We start from the raw sequence: 24,488 nt of genomic DNA on the forward strand, positions 1-24,488 counted from the left end.
TGTTAATTGAGATAATTGAGCTGCCTTATAATATATGTTAAAGTCTGGGAATCCCAAACCACCCAAAGCTTTGGGGAGAACAAGTGTTTTTTTGTGAAGTCTGGGTTTTATTTTCCCCCAAGTAAATTTCGTTACTTTTTGTTGAATCAGCCTAAGAAAATATGCAGGAATATGAATCGGGAGAGTTCTGAATAAATATAAAAATTTCGGAAGAACAGACATTTTTATGATATTGATTTTCCCAAACCATGATATCGGCATTGATGACCAATTAGATAACGACCTTGTAATATTTTTTAATAGAGCTGGGTAATTAGCTGCAAATAAATCAGAGGGGTTAGGAGTAAACTGCACACCCAAATATGGGAGGCTATGATCTACCCACTTAAAGGGTAGAGAATTTTGTAAAGATTGTTTATCTTTTTCGACAAGTGAAATGTTTAATGCTGAAGATTTTTGAATATTGACCTTAAGGCCCGAAATAAATGAGAATTCTTGTAGTACAACCATAAGATTTGGGGCCGAAACATGTGGAGAAGATAGAAAAAGGAGAATATTGTCTGCGAATAAACAGAGCTTATGATGAAAGCCACCCATTTCAATACCTGTTATAGTGGGTTCCATCCTAATTCTTTGTGCTAAAGGTTCAATGAGTAAAGCAAATAATAATGGCGAAAGTGGACATCCTTGACGAGTTCCCCTCAGTATATTAAACTCGTCCGATTTGTACCCTGCATATCTGATATAAGCTTTGGGATCTTGATACAAACTAGAGATCCATCGTAAAAAATGAGGGCCGAATCCCCATTTGGAAAGGGTATAGTTCATATATGACCAAGATACTGTGTCAAAAGCTTTCATAATATCTAAAGAAAGAAAACAAGTGGGAATACGTCTTTTTTTAGCGGCATGTGACAGGAGTGTTGCACGTCTAATATTATCTCCTGCTTGACGTAATGGAATGAAGCCCACTTGATCACGATGTATTAGATTGCCTATAATAGTATTTAATCTGTTAGCTAGAATTTTGGCTAAAATTTTTATGTCCAAATTTAATAACGAAATAGGGCGATAATTAGACCATATTGAATCGTCTGTGTGAGGTTTAGGGAGCATACAGATAATTGCAGTTAGGGTTTCTCTTCTAAAAGAATGACCTTCCAAAAGGGAATTAAAAGTGTTTGTCAAGACTGGAGATAGGGTGTCTACAAACGTTTTGTAATACAGCGCAGAAAAACCATCAGGACCTGGCCTTTTATTTAGTTTCAGATTTTTGATAACTTCAGATACCTTTCTAATTGACACTGGTTCCTCCATCATTTCCATTTGTGTTTTAGATAGTGTCGGTAGAGATATATGAGAGAAAAAATCATTTGCTCTAGAAGGGTCCAACTCATTATTAGAAGAGTATAAATTTTTTAATTGTGTTTTGAATTTTTGTAATATTTTTAAAGGATTATTTGTGTATACCCCCCTAGAGATTTTCAGACATATCGGTTTCGTTGGGTTCTGGCAGGATTTTAATGCCCTGGCTAATAGTGTGTGAGGTTTATTCGCATTGATATAGAAATTGTGTTGTGATCTCTTGATGGTTTTATCCGCTGCTTCAGTAAGGAATAGATCAAATTCCAATTTAGCTTTGTCAAGATTTATTTTAGATAAAGAAGAAGGGTTATTTTGGAATGCTGTGTGACATTTATTGAAATTTGTTTCTAAAGTCTGACAAAGGATTTTCCGCTCTCTGTTGAATATGTTTGCTTGCTGTAGACATATGCCACGGAGAACAGGTTTGTGTGCTTCCCATAATGTAGTCGGAGAGACGTCAGGTGTGGAGTTATATTTTATATAATCTTTGAGCGCAATTTCAATATTATTTTTATGAGCTGGATTTTTTTGAGTAGGAAATCTCTTAATATCCATGTTGGATCTTTTTTTTTTTGAATTATAGAGGCAACAGTAATGTAGCCTGCACTATGATCGGACCATGGGATGGGAATAATTTTTGTAGATATTATTTCTGGAATTAGCCCTATGGACATAAATATATGGTCTATCCTAGAGAATGAGCGATGAGGGAATGAGTAATGTGTGTATTGTCTCTTGGTTGGATTCAATTATCTACTAGGTTATGTTTTGTAATTAGTTTTGATAAGAGTTGTTTGTCTGCTGTAAGTGACTGTGGGATTGGTGATTTATCCAAAAATGGGAATATGGTCTGATTAGAATCTCCACATAGAATTGTAGTACCTATTTTGTGGTGTTCTATACTTTGAAATAAATGAGAAAGAAAAGAAATAGGATTTTTGTTAGGAGCGTAGTATGATGTAATGGTGATAGCGGTATCAAGTAGGTGTCCTTTAAGAATCAAGTAATGACCTTCTGGATCCTTGATTTCTTTCATTAGTGAAAATGGTGTATTGCGATGGAAAGCTATAAGCACGCCTCGTTTTTTAGAGGAGGCCGAAGCTGTGTATACTTGGGGGTAGTCTTTACTGAAAAATTTGGGAGTGGATTGTGACGCAAAATGAGTCTCTTGGAGGCAAAATATATGTGCTTTCTTGGATGAAAATGTGCGGAAGGCTTTAGTGCGTTTGTGTGGAATGTTTAGTCCCTGAGTATTTAATGATATGATGTTTAATGGGGCCATGGAGTTGGGAAAAGTAAATATGTGTTGGTGTTTATGTTAGAACATGTGTCATATAAGAAATTATTTTTCTCCAGAGTATAGGGGTGGAGGGAAAGGAGATAATGACTGAAAAAGAAAATACAATTAATATACAATATTGAAATATATCTTAACATATCTATGTTCTTAATGTGTCCGTTGGGAGGAGAAAATTTCTCCCTCCAAGGGTACATGAGCCACTGTCAACTGCCCGGTGTACACCGAGCTGCTGAGGGTAGCAAGAGAGGGTGCAAGGAACTTCCCTGCAGGACACCAAGAGCCAATCATATAATTTCATTTTTCAAGCAGAAAATAAAAATGTAAGATTAAGGCAACCTCAGAGACAAAGAAGAGAAGAGAGAGAAAAAAAAAGTTATAATAAAGGTGCCTAAATTATTAGGAACATTACTTAAATAAGATTATGATAAAAATATTGATTGGAAGTCAGAGAAAAAACTTGGCAGTAGCCATTCTGTTGAAAAGGCAAGATAGTAGCCTCAGTACAAGTGTTTATCAGTCCATAGTGTCAGCCAGATCTGGAGGTGGAGATTGTATGCGACTTCTTTTCTGTGGATTGTAGTCTTCTTCTCTTCTGGAAGCAGAGGAGGGAGTATCAGCATATGAGGATGATTTTTGGCGAGTGTCCGCAGCATCTCTTGATGTGTTTATCATCCCAAGTTTCTGTAAAGTAGTTTGCAGGTCCTTAGCTGTTCGGCACATATATTTGCGACTTTGGAAAGTAAAACGCACTGAGAAAGGAAAGCCCCATTGGTAGATTATGTCATTTCGCTGTAATATTTGCAGTAGTGATTTCAGGGTTCTTCTTTTGTTGTGAATAATTGATATTTATGACCCTGGAAAATTAGGGGATCTTTATTTCTAGCTGTATTTAGCAGTAGTTCCTTAGTGCGGTAGAAATGCAATTTTGCGATAATGTCACAAGGGAAGGACCATCTATTTTCTTTGGTGCTAGGGCTCTATGAACCCGGTCAATTTCAAGACGCTCTAGTGGGATAGCTGGTTGTAATTCTTGAAAAAGTGCAGTAATAGCACCGTTTAAATCAGTCACAGATTCGGGTATCTCTCTAATACGTATATTGGAGCGTCTTTCACGATTTTCGAAATCCTCCAATTTGGATTGTAATATTTCATTTTCCTCTTTAAGAAAATAAATTTCTGAGGCAATGTTAGATGTATAATTTTCCAGATCGTTTGCTCTAATTTCCAGTGCTGATGTACGCTGACCAAGTATTCTAATTTCTTTGGTAAGATTTGTGGTGATGATATCTGCAGTGGTTTTTAGTGATTTTTGAAGCAGATTTTCTATTTGTTTCAGCGTTACAGGAGGGGATAAGTCTTTTTGTGTGGAAAGTTCTAAATTCTCCAGAACTGACATATTTTCCTCAGGTATTTGGTTAGAGAGACTATGTGCTTTTAATGAGAGAACATCTTTATGTAAAGCAGCAGAAGGGGCTGTCTGTTTGTTCTCCTCACTGTGTCTCCCCTCAGAGGGGGAGGGTTTCAGTGCCATACTGCTGCGTGTGTGAGGCGGCGCTTTCTTGTTAATTTTCTGCCTCATGAGTCTCCTCTGACCCCCCCCCCCCCCAATGTCACCAATGTAAGGTAGGGATATTTATCTACCATTTGGTATGATATATATGCGGAGGGTCAAGTTACCTCCGCCGTTATATGGCTCTGTTGTCCTGCTGAGAATGGAGCTCTAAGCCAGCATTACCTCTCGGCTAGGCTCCGCCTTCTCCCACATCATCAATTATCTACAGTCTTGTCCGACTCATTACTCAAGGGACTTGATGGTCCTATACTCTTTATTCACTAGTAATGCAGATTGAGATTGAACTGTCTTCAAGACAGGAAACGAAGGCAAACTCCCCAGTGGGACACACAAGAAAAAAGAACCTGACAGTGGTTTTGATTACCCAAATTCTAGCCCTCTGTCCAATGAGATTGCCCTTACTGGCCACTGAGACCTTCTCAATGGACATTGAAATGGCAACTGGTAGGGCTTAGCACAGGCAAAATCAAGCTATCGTATGGCGTCTAATCTAAGGAAGGGTTTTTGAGAAATAAAGGCAGCAATGGCAACATACAGTATATATTACAGTCCGAGCACAGGATTTCTTTAAAACCACACAGGTTTATAGACAAAAGGAAATAGAGAAATCACAACCAATTAATTAACACACTGTGTCCATATCAAACTTTTCAGAGTATGACCCCAGGTGTTTCCAGTTGGCGTGAAGCTGGGACAGTTTCTGTACATCAGCGCAGAGAAAAATGATAGAAAACTCTGCATATGAAAAATAATTGCGTATTTCAACAAGAACCGCAAAACGCAGCCTTATCCCGAAGGAATATCTGATATTCTAGAGAGAAATCCCATAGTTTTTGCATCAAATATCTTTTTAAAGTCCCTAAAATGTCCTTTGGGAAACGTTGAGGATCTGCGCACTAAAAGTGAATCAGAGGCACTGACATTAGCAAAGCAGTGACATTAAAATGTTGTGACATTAAAATGACTTTGTATGTGATGGATTATGCAGCTAGGAACCAGAAGGCCGACTCCAGGCTGCAAATCTCAGCAAACCTTGACATTTGTTTCTGCTAGTTTTCATTCTTATGTAACATTTCTTCTTGCAGAAGAAAAAGGAGACAAAGAATAACGAGGTGAAACGTATGGGGAAATGAAGGAAGCAATAGAAAAGCCTGTGAATATTAGACATGAGTGTAGATCAGTAGTTCTCTCTGCTCCTTCAGGAGGAGCCATAGCAGAGTAGGTTTTAAAGATTTCCTCAAATGACAGGTGGCCTTGTTAGGGGTCACTAGGGACTGCAGTTCGTGGACCTGGAAATTTAATGAGATGATACATTGAGGGGGTCAGAAAACCAGCAGAGGCTGGAATAGAAAGCTTGTCCTCAATGTGAAAAAAAGTAGATTTGCTAAATAGTTATAGAATGTTAGAAAGCAAAAGAACAGCCCAGCTCTAATGTATTATATTAATTGTAAAATGATGTTTCTGAAGTCTATTTAGGGACACAGGGTTGTGTTAAGACATAGTTAAATGGGTTTGAATACTGGCAAAACTTACAATGTAAAGCCAGAACTTGAATAACCCCTTTTCCAACATTCATTCCTCAGTTTTGTGAGCAAGAGGTGCATAGGCAAATATATAGAGGGGTGAGACCTGTGTCCTTCATTGAACTTCAAAAACAGATTAAATTGGTAAATATAAAAATCTTATTTTCTTTATTGCCCATTGAGGTTCAGAGGATTGTACTAAGTTTTGGGCATGTGCAACATGCAAAAACAGTTCAAATATCTTGAACCTTACTAGAATCAAAAATCGATTGAAGGCCTGATCAAGAAGAATGTACCAAAACAGAAAGGACATTGCAAGGTAAATGAGACCAACCTGGTATTCCAGATTAGGGAAGAGAAATCAACAAGGTGAGAGTAGTAGTAGAAGACAACCATTCATTCACCTTAAGGAAAAAGGAGGTGGAGCAATGGCAAATCAACAGATAGATATCATAAACGAAGAGTTACACTGATCAGCAAAAGAAGTTATCAGTGTAAAGGCCTGTCAATCAAACCCTTGACTTCAGGCATGGGAAGTCAGAACAGACAAGGTATGAGTATTGGAAATAAACCAACTAATTATAGCCAAAGACTACGTGGAGCATTCATAACTCTTGACATCGGGGAGAATGAGTTCCATAAATAAAGGAATGCGCTCGTAGAATGCAATTTCCAAAAAAAGAGAGATATGGCTATGAGAACTTTGTGAGCAGGAACAAAAAAAAAAAGAATTTGAGGAATCAGGAAATTTTGTCTTTTAAGGTGCAGAAAACCACCCTAAAGGAATCAGCCTATGGGTATCTTTCCAAAAGCAGTTCCCACAAAAAGCTTGTAGACAAGCAAAGTTCCACAAGATCACTGTTTTATCATAGAGAGCTGACTACTTATGCCCCAATGAGGTGCATATGTGCAAGGAGAAGGGAAAAAATATTAGATAAAGGACCCTTGTGATGTAATTGAGGAACAACCAAGTAGCGTTTAGAAAATTGTCTACACTTTGCGGGAGCCCATGAGTGTGGCTGCTTAGATCTGTAGATCTGGCTCTACACAGACATCGTGCAGGCATTCTGTGTCCGATCCTTTCCCAAAAGGCACAAATCCTTCCTAAAGATGGCAGGATCCCAAGGCAGGCATGATGGTGAATAAATACGGCCACCCAAGCCCCAGTCAGCCGAAGAACAACTGGCAAAGTATCACAGGCAAGATGGTGCTGATCCCTCAGCCAAGCCTGAAGCCATGCTGCAGCCCTCTCCCATCTCTGCACAGCTCGCCACATCAGGGGTGAGTGACTCTCTGCCTGCTATGTTCCACACTCAGGCTGACCTCCTAACTTCATTAGACTCCTCTACATGGTCAGGAGCTTGTAATTCTCCAGGCCCTTCCTCAGAGGAGCCTACTCTGGCTGAAATCAAGCTAGCTATAAAAGACTGCAAGGCCTCCCTTACACTTCAGATGGAAAGCATTCATATTGATTTTTCCCTATTGAAGCAGGATGTGCAAAACTTGAGGGAGCGAATGGGGGGGGGGGGGGGGGGGTCAGAAGAACGTATCAGCTCCCTGGAAGACACAGTACACCCCTTAGCTGCCTCTGTGGGTACGGCTACTGATGAGCTGATGTCCCTCAGAGCCAAAATGGAGGATTTACAGAACCGTTCTTGCAGGAGCAATCTCCGCTTTGTGAGCATTCAGAGGGGGCCCACCCTGAAAGGTTCCTTCACTCCTTGCTGCAAGATGTTTTTGGGATGGAGGTGTTGTCCCATGCCTTCGTGATTAAGTGTGCACATCCCACCCCCCAGTCTTCCTCCCTTGGGGGCCCCCCCAAGATCCCTGATTCTTCCTCTCTGCCTTACTACTCATCTCTCCTGAAGCAATCCTGAGCACCTGTGGGTCACCCTATCCTTCCTTTTGCCTCCTACACTCCATTGCTACAGATGACCTGAGGGCTGCAAACATCCATTCTTTCCTTCTTTGCTGCTAAATGTTACTCCTGTGATGGAACTGTCAGATGCCATTCTAGGCTATAACACCTGTCCTAATCGGTGCGTAACCCCTGCCTTGCCTTATATTACTACCACTGTTTGTGCCTTCTTTTACAGGTTACTGTTATATCCTGCCGGATGGAACCTTCTCCCTTACAGAGAGCCTCTCTGGATCCACTACCTCCCCCACTCTAGTAGGCGGCGAGGCCACAGGTTTTTGTTTTCTTGTTTAGGGAACCAAAGCTCACTATGGAATAGTTTTGATGGTTCAGCGTCACACAACACCTAACAGATATGGCACCACATCCCTGAAAGTTTGAAACATGAATCAAAAGACAGAAAGGGAAGTTAGGGATTTTAGCGGTGCTAATTAACAAGTATAATTAATTAGAGTACAAAATTTGTAATACAAAAATTTATTAGGTTTGAAGTTAAAATCAGTAGCACATTCTGCTTAAAAAATACAGGATAATACAATACAGTGGTCGCTCTTGTCAAACACACATAGTCCCAACATGTTTCGCATTAGGTTGCTTCTTCAGGGGATGTGTGAATGTTTGAACAGTATCTTCAACCACTACGTAGATGGTAAAGTAGGGGAGTAGTCCACCTCAGGGGTTAACCGCAGCAGCGCTGAATCGCAGGGGGCTAAAAAGCCACCCCAGGATAGATGAGTTAGATAGTTGTAAAAATAAGGGCGCACGTATTGAAAATTGAGCACTTGAGGAGACACACCTGAACGAAAATACCGATAAGAAATATGAAGTTTAAAGGATCAGGCGTCACCTTTGCCGCAGTCAAGGGTGACGCCTGATCCTTTAGACTTCGTATTTCTTATCGGTATTTTCGTTCAGGTGTGTCTCCTCAAGTGCTCAATTTTCAATACGTGCGCCCTTATTTTTACAACTATCTAACTCATCTATCCTGGGCTGGCTTTTTAGCCCCCTGCGATTCAGCGCTGCTGCGGTTAACCCCTGAGGTGGACTACTCCCCTACTTTACCATCTACGTAGTGGTTGAAGATACTGTTCAAACATTCACACATCCCCTGAAGAAGCAACCTAATGCGAAACATGTTGGGACTATGTGTGTTTGACAAGAGCGACCACTGTATTGTATTATCCTGTATTTTTTAAGCAGAATGTGCTACTGATTTTAACTTCAAACCTAATAAATTTTTGTATTACAAATTTTGTACTCTAATTAATTATACTTGTTAATTAGCATCGCTAAAATCCCTAACTTCCCTTTCTGTCTTTTGATTCATGTTTCAAAGCTCACTATGTTTGAGATGGTTGAGCAGGGTAGGGGGGAAAGGGATTTCAGTTTTTTTTTTAATTTTATTTTTTTGGCCCCTCTCACGTTTTAGTTGTTGGGACTGGCTGGACTTTTAGTTTTTTTTCTGTTGCTGTTTTTCATGCTCCTATTGCGGATTCATTTATGTTGCTACAGTGCATTTATTCCGGTGTCTCGCTCGTGCAATGTTTTATATGTTGTATTGCATCTCCCCATGATCATCCCTATGTTGTTATGCTGTATATGGTGGAAGCACCCAGAGGAGCAACATTTTTCTTGCCACTTTGACTCTCTCCACACTATGTCACGTACAGATATGGCATTCTCTGCTGTTGAAGTGCTCCCTATTGTGCAGGCAGCTTCCTACCTTCTTCCAAGGGGTGTCTGATCATGCCCCCCTTTCTGTGGATCTCCTCCTTCTGCCAAACTCAAGCACTTTTGTCTGGGGGCTGAACTCCCATTGGTTGAAGGATGAGATAGTACAGAATAACTGCAGGAAGAACATTGCGGATTATTGGTGTACGAATCAGGGCACTGTTGGGCTTCTAAGGCCATGCTACGAGGCACCTTTATGTCCATTACTGGAATTTTGCAAAAGAACACCCAGCAGTACACTGAGGATCTAGAAAATAAGATGGTAGCAGCAGAAACAACATATGCTGTGAATCCTGAAGCAGCTACCCGGGCCTCATGGCTACATAGTCATAGAGAATATGAGTTTCTGCCTCTTGGACCTTACAGAAAAATGTGCACTCTATGTCACTCAGAAGTCATTCGAGCACGGAATAAGGCGGATCACCTACTTGCATATCTAACTAGGCCGGACCGTACTCCCATTTCTATTCCTAGGATTCTAAAGTCTCAGGATAGGGTTAGCAATGTCCCTCAGGAGATAACAGACACCTTCCTCGCCTTCTATCGTGAGTTATTCAATACTTTTGACACCTTTCAAGTCCCATGTTACTCAATACATATAATGAGGCCCTGAAAGATCTAGTACTCCCTCCTTCTATGAGAGAGGCTTTAATTCTTCTGATACACAAACCATAGAAAGATCCACTCAAATGTGACTCTTATAGACCTATCTCTCTCAATAATGTGGATGTTAAAATTCTGGACAAGATCCTCGCTAATCGTCTGAATGGGGTTGTTGCAAAATTGGTTGGGAGTGATCAAGGGGGATTTATACGTTCAATCAGAATAAATATTTGTAGATTGTTCCACAATTTGACCTATTCCCATGACTGTACCTCTACTTGTGTGATTGTGTCACTAGACACTTGTAAAGTCTTCGATAGTGTAGAGTGGCCTTATCTATTTCGGGTATTGCAACTGTATGGGTTTGGCCCTTGACTCATAGCGTGGATATGGCTACTCTACACATCACCGCTTGCCCGACTGAGAATTAACTCTCAGGTCGCTGAGCCCTTTCCGATTACTAGAGGCACAGGCAGGGGTGTTCCTTATTGCCCCTCCTGTTTGCTTTGGCTATGGACCCCCTTGCTGTAAGGATCTGTAGCTCTCCGATTATTAAGGGTCTACCTGAAGGTTTTCATTTTTCCTTTACAGCTTTCAGAATTTGTGAAAGACCTCCAAAAACCATATATTTTTTGAAAACATACGACCTCTAAAATAAAAAGAAGGTGCTACTGATTTTTTTAAACCCTGCGGTATTTGCACAAATGTTTATCAAACCAATATATTGGCAAAAAGTACACTAAAACCATTATTAGAAGATAAAAACACAGCCAATTTTACACAATTCCTGCTAAATCCCAGCAAATATAAAAACTTAATCTGTATGGACTTTATAAATAGCAAAAAGTTTTCATTTTTACATTGCACCCTTTTGCAAAATGGTGAAAATCGAATGTACGCAAAAATGTAAATATCCAAATTCCTCAAAAAATCTGAAGGTTTTCATTTTTCCCTTACAGCTTTCAGAATTTGTGAAAGACCCCCAAAACCATATATTTTCTGAAAGCATATAACCTCTAGAATAAAAAGAAGGTGCTACTGATTTTTTAGTCCCCATGGTATTTGTACAAATGTTTATCGAACCAATATATTTGCAAAAATACACTAAAACCATTATTAGCAGATAAAAATCCCGCAAATTTTACAAAATTCCTGCTAAATCCCTACTAAATATAATAGCTTAACCTGTAAGGAGTTAATAAATAACACATATTTGTAAATTTTAAATTGTGCCTTTTTTCCAAAATGGTGAAAATCGAACGTGCCCAAAAATTTCTCTAAAAATCTGGAGGTTTTCATTTTTCAGTTACAGCTTTCAGAATTTGAAAAGACTCCTCAAACTAGACATTTTCTAAAAGCACATGGCCAGGGGAATAAAAAAAATGCTATTAATTTTTTGGGCCCTGCAATTATTGTGCAAATGTTCATCATATCGCTATTTTCACAAAAAATACACTAAAATCATTAATAGTGCACATAAACACAATGTAATTTAGAAAGTTCCTGCTAAATTAGTACTAAAGTCTCATTCAAATGTGGCATGCTAAAGTGTATGCCCATGGGGGGCCATGTTTACTCGCACGGGGATGCACAGGTGTTCCGTGCATCCCCGTACAGGCAGTCCCATTTATGTCAATCGGGGTGCAACGGCTGCAAAGGCATAGCTGCTGTTCCCAATCTGACATCTGTGTGGGTGTGGGTACATGACCCCGAATACAGACAGTGTGAGCTCAGGGACATGTATGCAGACCTACATAAAATTGGGAGCAACGGCTCTGTTGGTGCAGTTGCTACATCCCAAATGACATCAATGGGACTGTCTGCACAGAGATGCAATGAAACACCTGTGCATCCCTGTAAAAGTACGCTGTGTAGGCCCTGTGCGAACAAGGCCTTAGGCCCCTTTCATACAAGAACACCGATCGGGTCTGCCTGTTAATTTTTCAGACAGGCCCAATCGGACTACCCATTGTTCTCTATGGAGAGACTGATGTAAGTGGACATGTGTCCGTTTACACCCACCTGCATCTGATCCAGTCCACTTAAAACAGACGGATGGGTATTTCATTCCACATCCATCTAGGAGATCGGATGGCATCTAATGGAAATGGACCTGTCATCCGTTTCCATCCGACCATCCCATAGAGTATAGCAAGCTGTGTCTGTGTCCGCTCTGCAGCAGCGGAGCAGACACGGACCTGTTCTCCGTCTGCTCAGTGGGGATCAACAGACAGATCCCCTGCTGAGCAGGCGGATCTGCTTTTTCAGAGTCCGCTCCATGTGGAAGGGGTCTTACCAGGAGTGGCCGGTCCATTAGGGGCACTGGGGCATGCTCTCCTGCAGAGCTGGGGACACATAAGTTTGTATGAGTTTTTTTTTCCAAGCCATATGATTAGAGCCTGAGGCTCTAATTGGCTTGAAAAAGGTTGAGCTTGGGCACATAGCATTGCCCCCCAAACCCACCCACTTGTGAGTTGTGGCAATAGCGAATTAATATTGGCTATTGTCTTCCGGCTTCTCCTCCTGGCCGTGTTGACCGGGAGCTGAGGTACCCATGGAGGGGCGAGTGTGGGTGGGGGGCCGTCACTGTGGAGTGCGGGCGGACCTGGGGGGGGTCTATGTTTGTGGGGTTTTTTTTTTACTTTCTACGATTTTTTTTTTTTTTTACAGTCATTCAATTTATTTTTATTTATTTTTGGGGGGGGGGGCCTTTGGTGAGATATCGGAAGTCTAAACAGACCCCCATATCTTTTTTTGAGACAGAAAAAGGGACTGAAGGTGTAATTGTCCAAAGTTAATGGCCTCAGACCGCACCACGGATGAGGGCACGTCAAGCTGGGTAAAGGGTACTTCAAGCTGGGCAGTGGATACTTCAAACCGGACAGCGGGCACATCAGGGCAGACAGCGGGCTCCGGGTCGTCGAGCTGGGCAGCAATCACCGGGTCGTCGAGCTGGGCAGCAATCACCGGGTCGTCGAGCTGGCCAGCAATCTCTGGGTCCTTAGGCCGAACAGCAAGTACTGTAAGGGCAAGCTGGATCACAGGCACTGGCTCAGCAAGCTGAGTAACGGGCCCCGGCCCAGCAAGCTGAGTAACGGGCCCCGGCCCAGCAGGCTGGGTGACGGGCCCCGGCTCAGCAAGCTGGACACCAGGCACTGGTCCGGCAAGCCGAAGAATGGGCACAAGCTTAACAGGCCAGTTAATGGACACTGTTCAGCAGACTGGGTAGCGGGCACCGACTCCGCAGACTGGGTAGCGGGCACCGACTCCGCAGACTGGGTAGCGGGCACCGACTCCGCAGACTGGGTAGCTGGGACGTCAGGCTGAGTAGCTGGGACTGGGACGTCAGGCTGGGTAGCTGGGACTGGGACGTCAGGCTGGGTACCTGGGACTGGGACGTCAGGCTGGGTATCTGGAACTGGGACGTCAGACTTAGGTGGGCCACCGGGTATAACTGGTATGCATGCAGGCTGGACCGGGTTGGTTGGTGCAGAGGCGGGTTGGGTTACTGGCAGGATTGTGCGGGTCGGAAAGAACTTTCGTTTCTTTTTTGACTTAGCCACTGCAGCTTTGTATGTAGGTGCAGGGCTGTAAGAAAAGAAAGTATCTGGGCAAAAGGAAGACCAAGGAACAGTGGCAGGAGGAGGGTTTTGTGGGATTGTTACAGGTGGAGAAGAGGCAGGTGGATTGAAGGCAGGATATGTGCTACACTTGGTGACAGGATAGTAGTATTTGGTAGGAAGTGGAGTAGACTGGGCTGTAGCTGAGGTTGCCATAGGCAATGGGGAGATAGATACTTGGGAAGGCAGGTGATTAATGACAGGGCTGGAATGTTGTGGCTTGGCTAAATGCAGGAGATCTGACCATGCCTGTAGCACAGGTTGAACAAATACTGATTCACACACAGCCTGACTAACCAGAGATTGCACTGAATGGATGCAATCAGACAACACCTGCTGTGGACAAGAGGAATAACATTCCATGAAATAGGCTGGATCATCTTCTAACAACCATACCAGAGATTCAACTTGGGCCAAATTGAAGGGGGGAGAAAAATCATCACTTCCTTCGGTATAACATGACAGAGCTGGCTTTGCACATAATTGAATTAAGGGCTGAACATCCTCAAATGACATGTAGCCCTGATCCACCAGGGAATGAGCTGATCGGATGGTTTCTATCAGCTGGTCACTAGTCCACCTTTTTAGAAGCTGGCGACAATATTCACCATCCTCTTCTGCCAGCAGAGAATAATATGTGATTTAATTGAAATCCACATTGGCAGACTAACAGGTCAGGATGGTTCCTCAATGCAGCCATGTCTGGTCAGGGATGGCCTTGGTATACTTTCAGGGAATTATTAGACCAGACTGTGTGGACTGCACAGAGGAAACCCAAAACGTATGTAAGTGAAATAACAAAAGTGTTTATTATAAATGAAAAGAAAGTGAAAACAAACAGCGCACTATCAACCACAAACAAGTAATATATACAATAAATGGGAAATACCAGAGGCGTCAACAAAAGCCAGGCCGAGATCATACACCGGGGAATCAGTAGATGGGTAAGGAAGGGGAATCAGCTGGAGAGGGAGAGGACGGATGGATGGGCTGCAGAGCAGGGATCTTAGGTAACAGGAGACAAGAGGGACGGGTCCAGGATGGGCTCGGGTTCAGGTTCAGGTTCGGGTTCGGGTTCGGGTTCAGGTTCGGGTTCGGGCAACAAGGTCAGGGCACATGGAGAGAGCGATACCAAGGCAAGCATGTGAGGGCTTGCCGGGTATTTATAAGACTACCAATGATTAACGTAACAGCTGAGCGCAGAAGGTGCTGTCTGCTCCACACTGCCGGAGTACACCCGCTGGTGGGCACCGGTACTACAGTCCAAGGATCCAATAGTGCCACCAGGAGGTAGGTCCTCTTATTACAGGCCCTGGGTGTTAGAAGACACCCGCTGCTGGACACTGGTACTGCAATCCAAAAGATCAACAGCGCCACCAATGGGTGGACCTTTTCATGACAGGTGCGATGGACTCTTTTCTTGTCGAGCTTTAATTATATTGTCTCATTCTTACCCGGTACTAAGAATGTAAAGGCTGATGCCTTGTCACGACAATTTTCCTCCACTTCCAAGTCGGAGTTGGTTCCGGTTCCTATGATTCCTCCTGATCGTATCTTGGCTACAGTTCGCACCAGTCTTACTTCTCCTTTGGGTGACAAAATTCTTGCTGCTCAGGTCCATGCTCCTCCTGATAAACCTTGTGACCGCTACTATGTCCCAGAGAGTCTCCGTACTGCAGTGCTCCAGACTTACCATTCTCCTAAGGCAGCTGGCCATCCTGGGAAGAATCAACTCATTTGGGCCATCTCCCAACAATTCTGGTGGCCTAGTCTACGGGCTGATGTTACTGCCTTCGTAGCTGCCTGTCCCGTGTGTGCTCAGAGTAAGACTCTACGACACCTTCCAGTGGGCCTCCTACAACCCATACCCAATGGAAAGAGGCCCTGGACTCACCTGTCTATGGATTTCATTGTGAAATTGCCCAACTCCCAAGGCAACACTGTTATCCTTATGGTGGTTGACCGGTTCTCAAAGATGTGTCATTGTATTCAACTTAAGAAGTTGCCCACCTCTAAGGAACTGGCTTCCATTTTTCCTTTCGCTTACATGGGCTACCCAAGATGATTGTCTCGGATAGGGGCAGTCAGTTTGTCTCTCAGTTCTGGGGAGCTTTTTGTGCACAGTTGGGAATCCAGCTTGCATTCTCTTCTGCGTATCAACCCGCAGTCTAATGGGGCTGCAGAATGAGCCAATCAGTCCTTGGAGCAATGCCTACGTTGCTATATTTCTGACCATCATAACAACTGGTCTGACCTATTACCTTGGGCAGAGTTTACTCACAACAGTGCCTTGAATTCTGCCTCCCGATTGTCTCCATTTATGGCGAATTATGGTTTCCAACCTTCCATGTTGTCTGACTTGTTTGTTCTGCAGGGTATTCCTGCGTTAGAGAAGCATCTCCGTGGTCTTCGTTCCACTTGGGTACAAGTCCAGGAGGCTTTGCTTCATGCTAATGATAGGTACAGACTCCATGCTGACCGCAGACGCCTGCCTGCGCCTTTCTACCAGGTTGGGGACAGGGTCTGGCTGTCATCTCGCAACCTCCGGCTTTGTGTTCCCTCACTGAAGTTTGCACCTTGGTTTATTGGGCCTTTCCGTATCCTTCGCAGGATTAACCCAGTAGCTTACGCGTTGGACCTTCCCCCTAGTATCCCCCTAACATCTCAAATGTTTTTCATGTCTCCTTATTGAAACCGTTGGTCTGTAACCGATTTACCACCTCTATGCCACGTCCTCACCCTATTCAGGTTGAGAACCATGAGGAGTATGAGGTACAATCCATTGTTGACTCCCGTAGGTTCCGTGGGTGCATACAGTACCTGGTGCATTGGAAGGGGTACGGTCCGGAGCAACGCTCCTGGGTTTCATCCTCTGACGTACATGCCCCTGTCCTCCTCCGCGAGTTCCATAGATGGTTTCCCCTCAAGCCTGGTGGCCCTCTGAGGGAGAGGGGTCATTGAGGGGGGGGGTATTTTCAGGGTTGGCTTAGCCCTTCCTCCTCTGGGCTGGCTGCTCAGCTGTCGGCTAATTGCCAGCTCTCTTCTCTTTCCACAGTTACCAGCCTCACAGTTACCAGCCTCTCTAAAATTTCCTTTCTTTGAGCGTTTTTGGTACTCTCAAAATTACATTCCCATTTCTTTCTCCTTGCCACAGTATTCTCGTCTGATCTGCCTATTTAAAGCCTTCCAGCTCACTCTTTCCTTTGCCTTTGCGTTGGTCACATCACTAGGAACCATCTCCTGCTGTTTGTTTCAAGACTGGCTTGCTGACATCCCTCCTGGCTTCTATCCTGCTTGCAGTTGCTCTCCTTGGATCCCTGACGTCTGGACTGGCTGATTACCCGATCTGGTTTATGAATTTTGGACTGGCTGACTACCCGATCTGGCTATTGGACTCTGGCTATGCTTGACTATGCTTTTTTCTATTTACCTTTTTATTTTTATTAATAAACAAGTGTGATTTGATTGTACTTCTGTCTCTGTCTGCTTCATGGTTCCTGACAGATTTGGTCATTTTTACCACTGTAATGCAACCAAACCAGTTTAGGTGGAAGGTGCTCCAGGTTATTAAGAAAGATTTCTATTTCTGAAGAGGGGTGGGACAATTATCAGCAAACATGATGTCATAATAGCTCATGAGGTGTACCCCTAAATAGGGAGATTTGAGGATTCTTATCAAAAATTGAAGTCTTTTTTTTTTCCAGTGTGATGGAAGATTAAGTGGCTTTAATTTAGAACTGTTTAATGTAAGTTTGGAGAAGAGTATATAGCTGAAACCCATTAATAAAGATAGGGTCAAAAGCCCCTTTTCTTGATCATACATCACGGGACACAGGAGCCTCATTACATAGTGGGTTATATAGGCACCTCTGGTGATTGGACACTGGTTAACCCCAATTAAGGAGAATTCCTCCCCTATATAACCCCTCCCATATGGGAGGCACCTCAGTTTTTTCACCAGTGTCTATGGTGGTTGGTCACGTAAAACTTTAGCTCTGTGCAGGTCCCTGCGGGGGCCTAAGGGCTACAATAAATCGGATCCATACCTCGGGCCGATATTTGACTCCCAAGATGGTATGGTACCCGGGCCTCGTCAGCCTAAAAAGCGAGGTTTGACCTGTAAGTCCTCTCCTATTGGAAGACTGGGCTCTGGGAAAACCAGACTTGGTGTACTGTTTATACAGAGCGCACAAAAGTTTCTGGCAGAGTCTTTTACATGCTCCAGGTAGGAGGCTCTTCCGAGAAAGAGCCCCAGATAAACCTGAAGGTTGGCTAACACTGCCCGCCGTGATGGGTGAAGGCTGGAATTTGTCTGTTTCAGCAATTCCTGCGGTGAGGACAGGTAAGGGAAGTTAATACACACGCTCAGTGAAGCCTGGTTCTCCAGCTGTCTCACGTCTCCACTGCAGTCCCTGCCACATCAAGGTAAAACAGGGGTCCCACGTAGTCTGGGGGTCCTACACAGCTCCAGTGGAGTTTTCCTTTTCCCCCCTGGACCACGCTGTCCTCGTGCGTGCGCGTGCACGTGCGCCGGGCGCGTTCCCGGCATCATGGAGGAGGGGGGAGTGTGGTTGTGAGCCATGCACGTCAGTGTGCACGGGGCTGTACTGCGCAGGCGCCAGTTTTTAAAAGCCCAGAGCGTCAGGGGACTGTAAGTGAGAGACACAGGAGCTGTGGGCAGTAAGCATCCGAGGGGATTGGATCCAGGCAAACCTTAGACAGCTACTCAGCATCAGGTTGTGCAGTTTAAGCATATATATTTATTGTGAGACTTTAAGCACAACAGTGATTGCACTTGTACTAGTACCTCTGCTTTGTAGCTTAGGACTATGTCTCCTCGTAAGAGGGTCTCAGGGGGAGGTAGCAAAGGCACTGGTAAATCACCACCTAGGTCCAGGGGTTCTAAAAGTGCCTGTAAGTTACCATCCCCCCCTGCAAGACTGGAGCCAGCCTCTCAAGACGAGTCAGTGCCCCTGTCAGGTTTTGCAGCCTCTCCTAATGTTCCAGCCCCGGTTTACGTCACTGAGGACTCCCTTAGGGCTACATTGGAGGGTTTTGAAGGGAGAATAATGAATTTTATTTCTACTTCCCTGAAAGATAGCAGGAAAAGGGGTAGATCCCCTCCCTCTGCTGAAATTCCTCTCTCAGATGATTCTTCTGAAAGTTTCACCAAGAAGTGGGGGGTCCCATCTGTTGATGCGGCTGTTTCTTGCGTGAATAAAAACCTGACTTGTCCCTTGGATAATGCGCAGGTATTTAAGGATCCAACTGATAAGAAGCTGAAAACCTTATTAAAAGCCTCCTTTTCCATGGCTAGCGCTGTAGTGCAACCTACAGTCGCAGCCGTGGGGTTGTTCCAGTTCCTCAAGGAACAGGTTAAGCAGATGCTTGGGCTCCTTCCCAGCGAGGAAGTAGAGAAGTATGCAGAGATGCCTCATATTCTGTGTTTCATGATTGATGCAATTTTGGATTCTGTCCAACAAGCATCACGTTTGTCCCTCATGTTGGTACACATGCGAAGGGCCCTATGGCTAAAGAATTGGGCAGCTGAGCTGTCATGCAAGAAGCATTTGATTGGGTTCCCGTTTAAAGGGGAACGTTTGTTTGGAGAAGAATTAGACAAATTCGTCCAAAAAATTTCAGGGGGTAAATCTACACTCCTTCCAGTCAAGAGGAGCAAGTGTCCTTCATTCAGGCATGCTCTCTCTCCCGGAGCATCAAGCTCTAAGCAGTGGCGATGGCCTTCTCAGCCCTCCTCTACAGGAAAGGCTCAGGGCCGGGGGCAGGGACAGAAAAAGACTTGGGGGCGAAAGCCTGCCAAGCAGAGCCCAAAAGCTTCCTTGTGAAGGGGCACCCCCGCTTGGCCGAGTGGGGGGAAGGCTCCTGCAGTTTGCAGGAGCCTGGCGAGAAGAGATCCGGGACAATAAATGGGCGACTTTGTCACATTTCTGTGAAATATCAGAAAGGGAAAAAACAATCAAAATTTGTAAAAAAATTATTTAATTATACAACTATTCTTATTCTTATTATTCTCATGCGATATTTACCCTTTGCACCAATTCATTAAACTTGAACCAGAGACTTCTATTGCGATGTTTAGAAAGATCTACGATTTCTCCCTAAGGGTAATCCTGGGCCTGTTGCCGTGATGTTCCCACCCACTATTCCCGCCCACTACCAATAAGGGGAGGGGAGGAGGGGGGGAAAGAAGGCTAAGGGGGAAAAAAATAATAATTCCACAGAGGTATTGAAGGTCACAGACTTACAAAAGGTGACAGTGTTTTGGAGTATCCCCAAGGGGAACAGAGGGGAGGTCAATGTCGCCCCATGGATGGCCACACCTGAAAGCAATAATGTAATAAATTTACTTATGAGTATCAAATATTCAGCATTATATATGCATAAAAAAAAATATGTTATTCTGACACTAAGACCCCATACACACTATTAGATTTTCTGCAGGTTTTTGCCTTCAGATTCACCAAAACCATGTAGTGCAGGGGCCTGCCTGATTGCATACAAATTGAAATTCTTAAGGTTTGACCTCATATTATATGGTTTGAGTAAATCTGAAGACTAAAATCTGCAGAAAATCTAATAGTGTGTATGGGGTCTCTGTAAGTCGCACCCAGAAATGTAAAAAGTGTTCAAACCACACGTGTAAGCTATCCCCACGACAAATAGTTGTAGTGCAAGACCTTCTTTGTAATTCTAAACAGGTAACCTGTAAACATTTTTAAAGTGTCAAATATGGAAATTTTTAAGTATCGTAGTTTGTTGCCATTGCGCAATTTTAAAGAATGACATGAGTGTACATATTGGTTAGTATTAAACAAAACGTGTAGCCTGTAAGTTAGAGTAGGTATTGATGAGCCAGATATTATCTCTACAGGTGAAAAAATAAGCATGTCCAGACGTCAAGTCTGAATCAACAACAAAATTTGCAACACAGGAAGAATGTCCACTGTAGAAGGATGGGAGAGAGAGGTAGGATAAGGGGAATGGGAGTGAGCATTGGGGATGCCCAAAGCCAGCACCCAAATTCTGGATTACTAAAATGAGTTATAGCTCGCCATGGATAATGATGATGGATGAGCATATTGTAGCCACGGGGTCCATATCCGAGAGAATTTATTTTGTGTGTCCAGTAGGATGCTGGTCAATTTTTCATTAACAAAGAACCTGTCGATCCGCTGATGAACTTCCTCAAAAGAAACAAAAAGTTTCTTCCAGGCTTTTGCAATAGTCTGTTTTGCTGCTAACAAAATGTAGGTCACCCAATTTGAATTGGGCTAAATCGGAGAGTTTAAGGTGTAATAATAGAGTAGAGGACGATCAAACAAAGAATGAATGAGCTTCAGAACCTTGGTCCCAAACCATGTGAGCATGGAACATGTCCACCAGGTATGTAAAACATCACCTGCCATTGGACAGCCATGAAAGCACAGTCCATTATGGGGTGGCTGAAGGTGTGCTACACGTAAAGGAACCAGGTACCATCTGGTAACTGTTTTGAATGCAGACTCGATAGTATTCACATTAATAGAGCAATAGACTATTGTGGCCCAGATTTGCAACCAATTTGCTCTCTAATGCACCGGAGGTTTGTCTTCCCCTTGGAAACATAAGCGTGATTAGTGTGGTGGTTGGAAGAATTCAGTTGAGAGCAGAGAACAGAAATCAGTTTAGGGGAGAGAGGTGCATGGTGGCATATATGTTCAAATAATTATAGATGACTCGTAAGGTCTTTATTAGTGAATATGGCGGAGAGCCAATGTTTTATTTGTAAGAATAAAAATATTTCAGAAGATGGAGCCTGATATTTTTCCCTAAAATGTATAAATGTTACGGTCCTTGAGAAAAGAATGAGTGCAAAGAAGCTTATGGAGGTGCCACCAATGGAAGACTCCTGGGGTCTGGAGTAAACATTGGGTTACCAGGGAGGGGTGATAGAGGTAAATGTGGCGAAAGCAATTTGCTAAAGTATTTGGTGGAGTCCCAAATAGCAAGGGTATGTCTCATAAGAAGGCTCATAGAAGTGGGTCGAGATTTAGGTGGGAGCCAGTGTTTTTTTTTTTTTTTTAATCATTAGTGTATTTTTTCCCAAAGAATTGCTTTTGGCAGACCGCTGCGCAAATACTGTGACATAAAATATTGCAACAATCACCATTTTATTCTATAGCAAAATATATATATATATCTATATATATATATATATATATATATATATATATATAATTGGGGGTTCTAAGTAAATTTCTACCAAAAAATACTAATTTAAAGGGACACATGCACGGAATTGAGGAAGATGGACTTGTAAACAAAAAGTTCCAGAAAAGGTCTGGTCTTAGCTGAAAGCCTGCAACCCCCGAACCTAATGGTTGAATACCAATGCCCTCAAAGTAACTGAAGTTGAAAAAAAAAATCCTGTGCAGGCCGATGAGGTAAAATCATGGATCCTGTTGTCATAACAATTATAATTACCTTATTTCAAATACAACATTTCTCGCTGCTATTAAAGGGTTTTTATGGCCCCACATACAACAGTACCAACCTCAGTTGCACTAAAAATAGGTAAAGGGCAATTAAGGAAGTGTATGTCTGTAAGGTTATCATCTCTATGTGCAGTAACACAACTGGGCACTACAGAGCATGGCTTTGATTTCATCGCATATCCCTGGGGAGAAATCACTTAAAACCCATTTAGAATGCTCAGAAAAAGCAATTTACAACCAAGTTACAATGCTGAAAATTAAATAATCTGAAAGCGAATAGTACTGTTCTATAGAAGGAAAATACACAAGTACAAAACAAGTGGTGAATAGCTGAACACATGATGCGAGAAAATACCAAAGCCAATACAATGTACTCATGGTTCATCGGTACAAAAATATATACAATATAGTAGACTGACTTAAAAATTGTAAAATAGTACTCTCATTTAATTGCATCTGCTGAAATCATTCTCCAAAATGGCAACAGAGAGTGCTGGCTTTGTAAATGTGTACTGAGAAGAGGGCCTCGTTCACACAGGGTTTACTACTGCATACACTGCATTTGGGGACATGCACCTGCACCAGCACAGATGTCAAATTTGGAGCAGTGGTTGTGTCTGTGCGGGCTGCTGCGTACCAATTGACATCAATGGGGCGGGACTGCGGGTAAACATGGCACTTGCACATCCATACACTGTAGTACACCCTAAATCTAGTGATAAGTAAGGCAATATCATTTATGGAATGATGTGAAATGTGTACCTCTCTACACGTTACAATCTAATCATACAATCTCATTTAGACATACCAACAAGTGTGTAGTGCGAAGGCCTGCGTGATTGGATACAGATTGATTGTATAGTTTAGATAGAGTTCATAGATCTAAAGTTGATTGTACAGAGATTGTATAGTCAGATTGTGCCATATAAGGTGACCCATAAGCCTCGTACACACGGTGCGATTGTTGGCCAACCGAGCGTCTGATTTTTGTCTTAAAGGCGTGTGCCAGGATCTTCTCTTGCATACTGACGGTACACAATTTTTGTGCAACAAACAAGAACGTAGTGATGTACTACAAGGAATTAAGCTCTTGAGCACCACCCTTTGGGCCTCTTCTACTAATTTCGTGTTTGGTGAGCATTGATTCCGAGCATGCGTGTTTGTACTTTCGACTTTTGTGTGACGGATTTGTGTACTGACCATACGAAAATCTGACAACAGACCGTTGTCTAGCAAAAATGTACTAGCCTGCCATCCAACATATGTTGGCCGAAAGTTGGACAACAATTGTCAAAAGGAGCGTACTAACGGTCAAATTTTAGGACAACAGTCTGTCAACAGACAATCCTCTGCCAACAATCGCATCGTGTGTACGAGGCTTTTGTTTTATGCAAAAATATTCTGAGCAACTTCTTTCCCTCTCTCCTTTAAGCATAAATAATGTGTTTTTGCACATTCACACATTTATCATTAGAGATCCCATATAATACCAATGACATCATGCAAAATTACATGACAACCAAGCTGTGTTATATCAGCACAAATCCTTCAATGACAAACTTTTAGAGGATGCTCAACTGCTTTATTGTTGAGTCACATTACATGTCAAATTAAATGTTTCCCTATGAGAGCCGTCTTAACTGATCTAACACAAGTTGCTCCAACTTTAGAAAAGGTTCCTGCACTACTTTGGTCCAACTTCAATGCCACAGAGTGTAAAGTCAGATCAAAGTCGAAACAGAAGTCGCATGACTTTCATGTCGGAGCAGTGTGAACCTAGGCTTAGGCTCCTTTTTGAGCGGGGCAGATTTGTTCCAATCAGCAAGGAATCTGTGAGCTATTCCACAGCTATTTGGAGCAGATCAGAACGAATGACACATCTGTGTCTGTTCAGTTTCTGCAGAGCGGACATGGACCATAGACAGAGCCCACTCTGCTCAATGGGCAGCTAGGAGTAAACTCTGATGTTGGTTTACACCCAACTACCTCCGATCCACTCCACCTAAACAGAAGAGGGCAGAGACCTCTCCTGTTTTTGTTTTGTTTTTGCAGGCCTGATCAGACCTGGAGGTAGGCCGGTGTAAATGGACACAAGTCATCAGGTCCACCTGAGAAGTTGACAGGCGGAACTGATTGGAACACTCGTCTGAAAGGGTGGCACAATATCTATAGCTTTGCCCAGGTACCCCTGTGATTTATAGACCCATTTTACACTGCATAGCAGGGATCTTTACACCACTATTGACTAGCCATTGCAGTTTCTTGTATCATCTGACAGCTTGTTGGACTATAAGGTCCAATCTGCTTCATCACAAGGCTAAGATCCTAACTGCGCTCTCCTCCTACTGTAAGCTACCTGA

At 43.1% G+C, this 24,488-nt stretch overlaps 1 protein-coding gene across 1 annotated transcript in view; it reads left to right on the forward strand.

The window, feature by feature from the left end:
* CLMP (CXADR like cell adhesion molecule) overlaps positions 1-24,488 on the forward strand; it is a 187,608-nt gene that overhangs the window by 51,035 nt on the left and 112,085 nt on the right. The gene's annotated exons all lie outside the window — the stretch shown is intronic.

This window comes from Lithobates pipiens, unplaced genomic scaffold (assembly GCF_037356315.1).
Source record: "Lithobates pipiens isolate NorthernLeopardFrog02 unplaced genomic scaffold, aLitPip1_a1.2 Scaffold_27, whole genome shotgun sequence".
NCBI classification, from domain to species: Eukaryota; Metazoa; Chordata; class Amphibia; order Anura; family Ranidae; genus Lithobates; species Lithobates pipiens.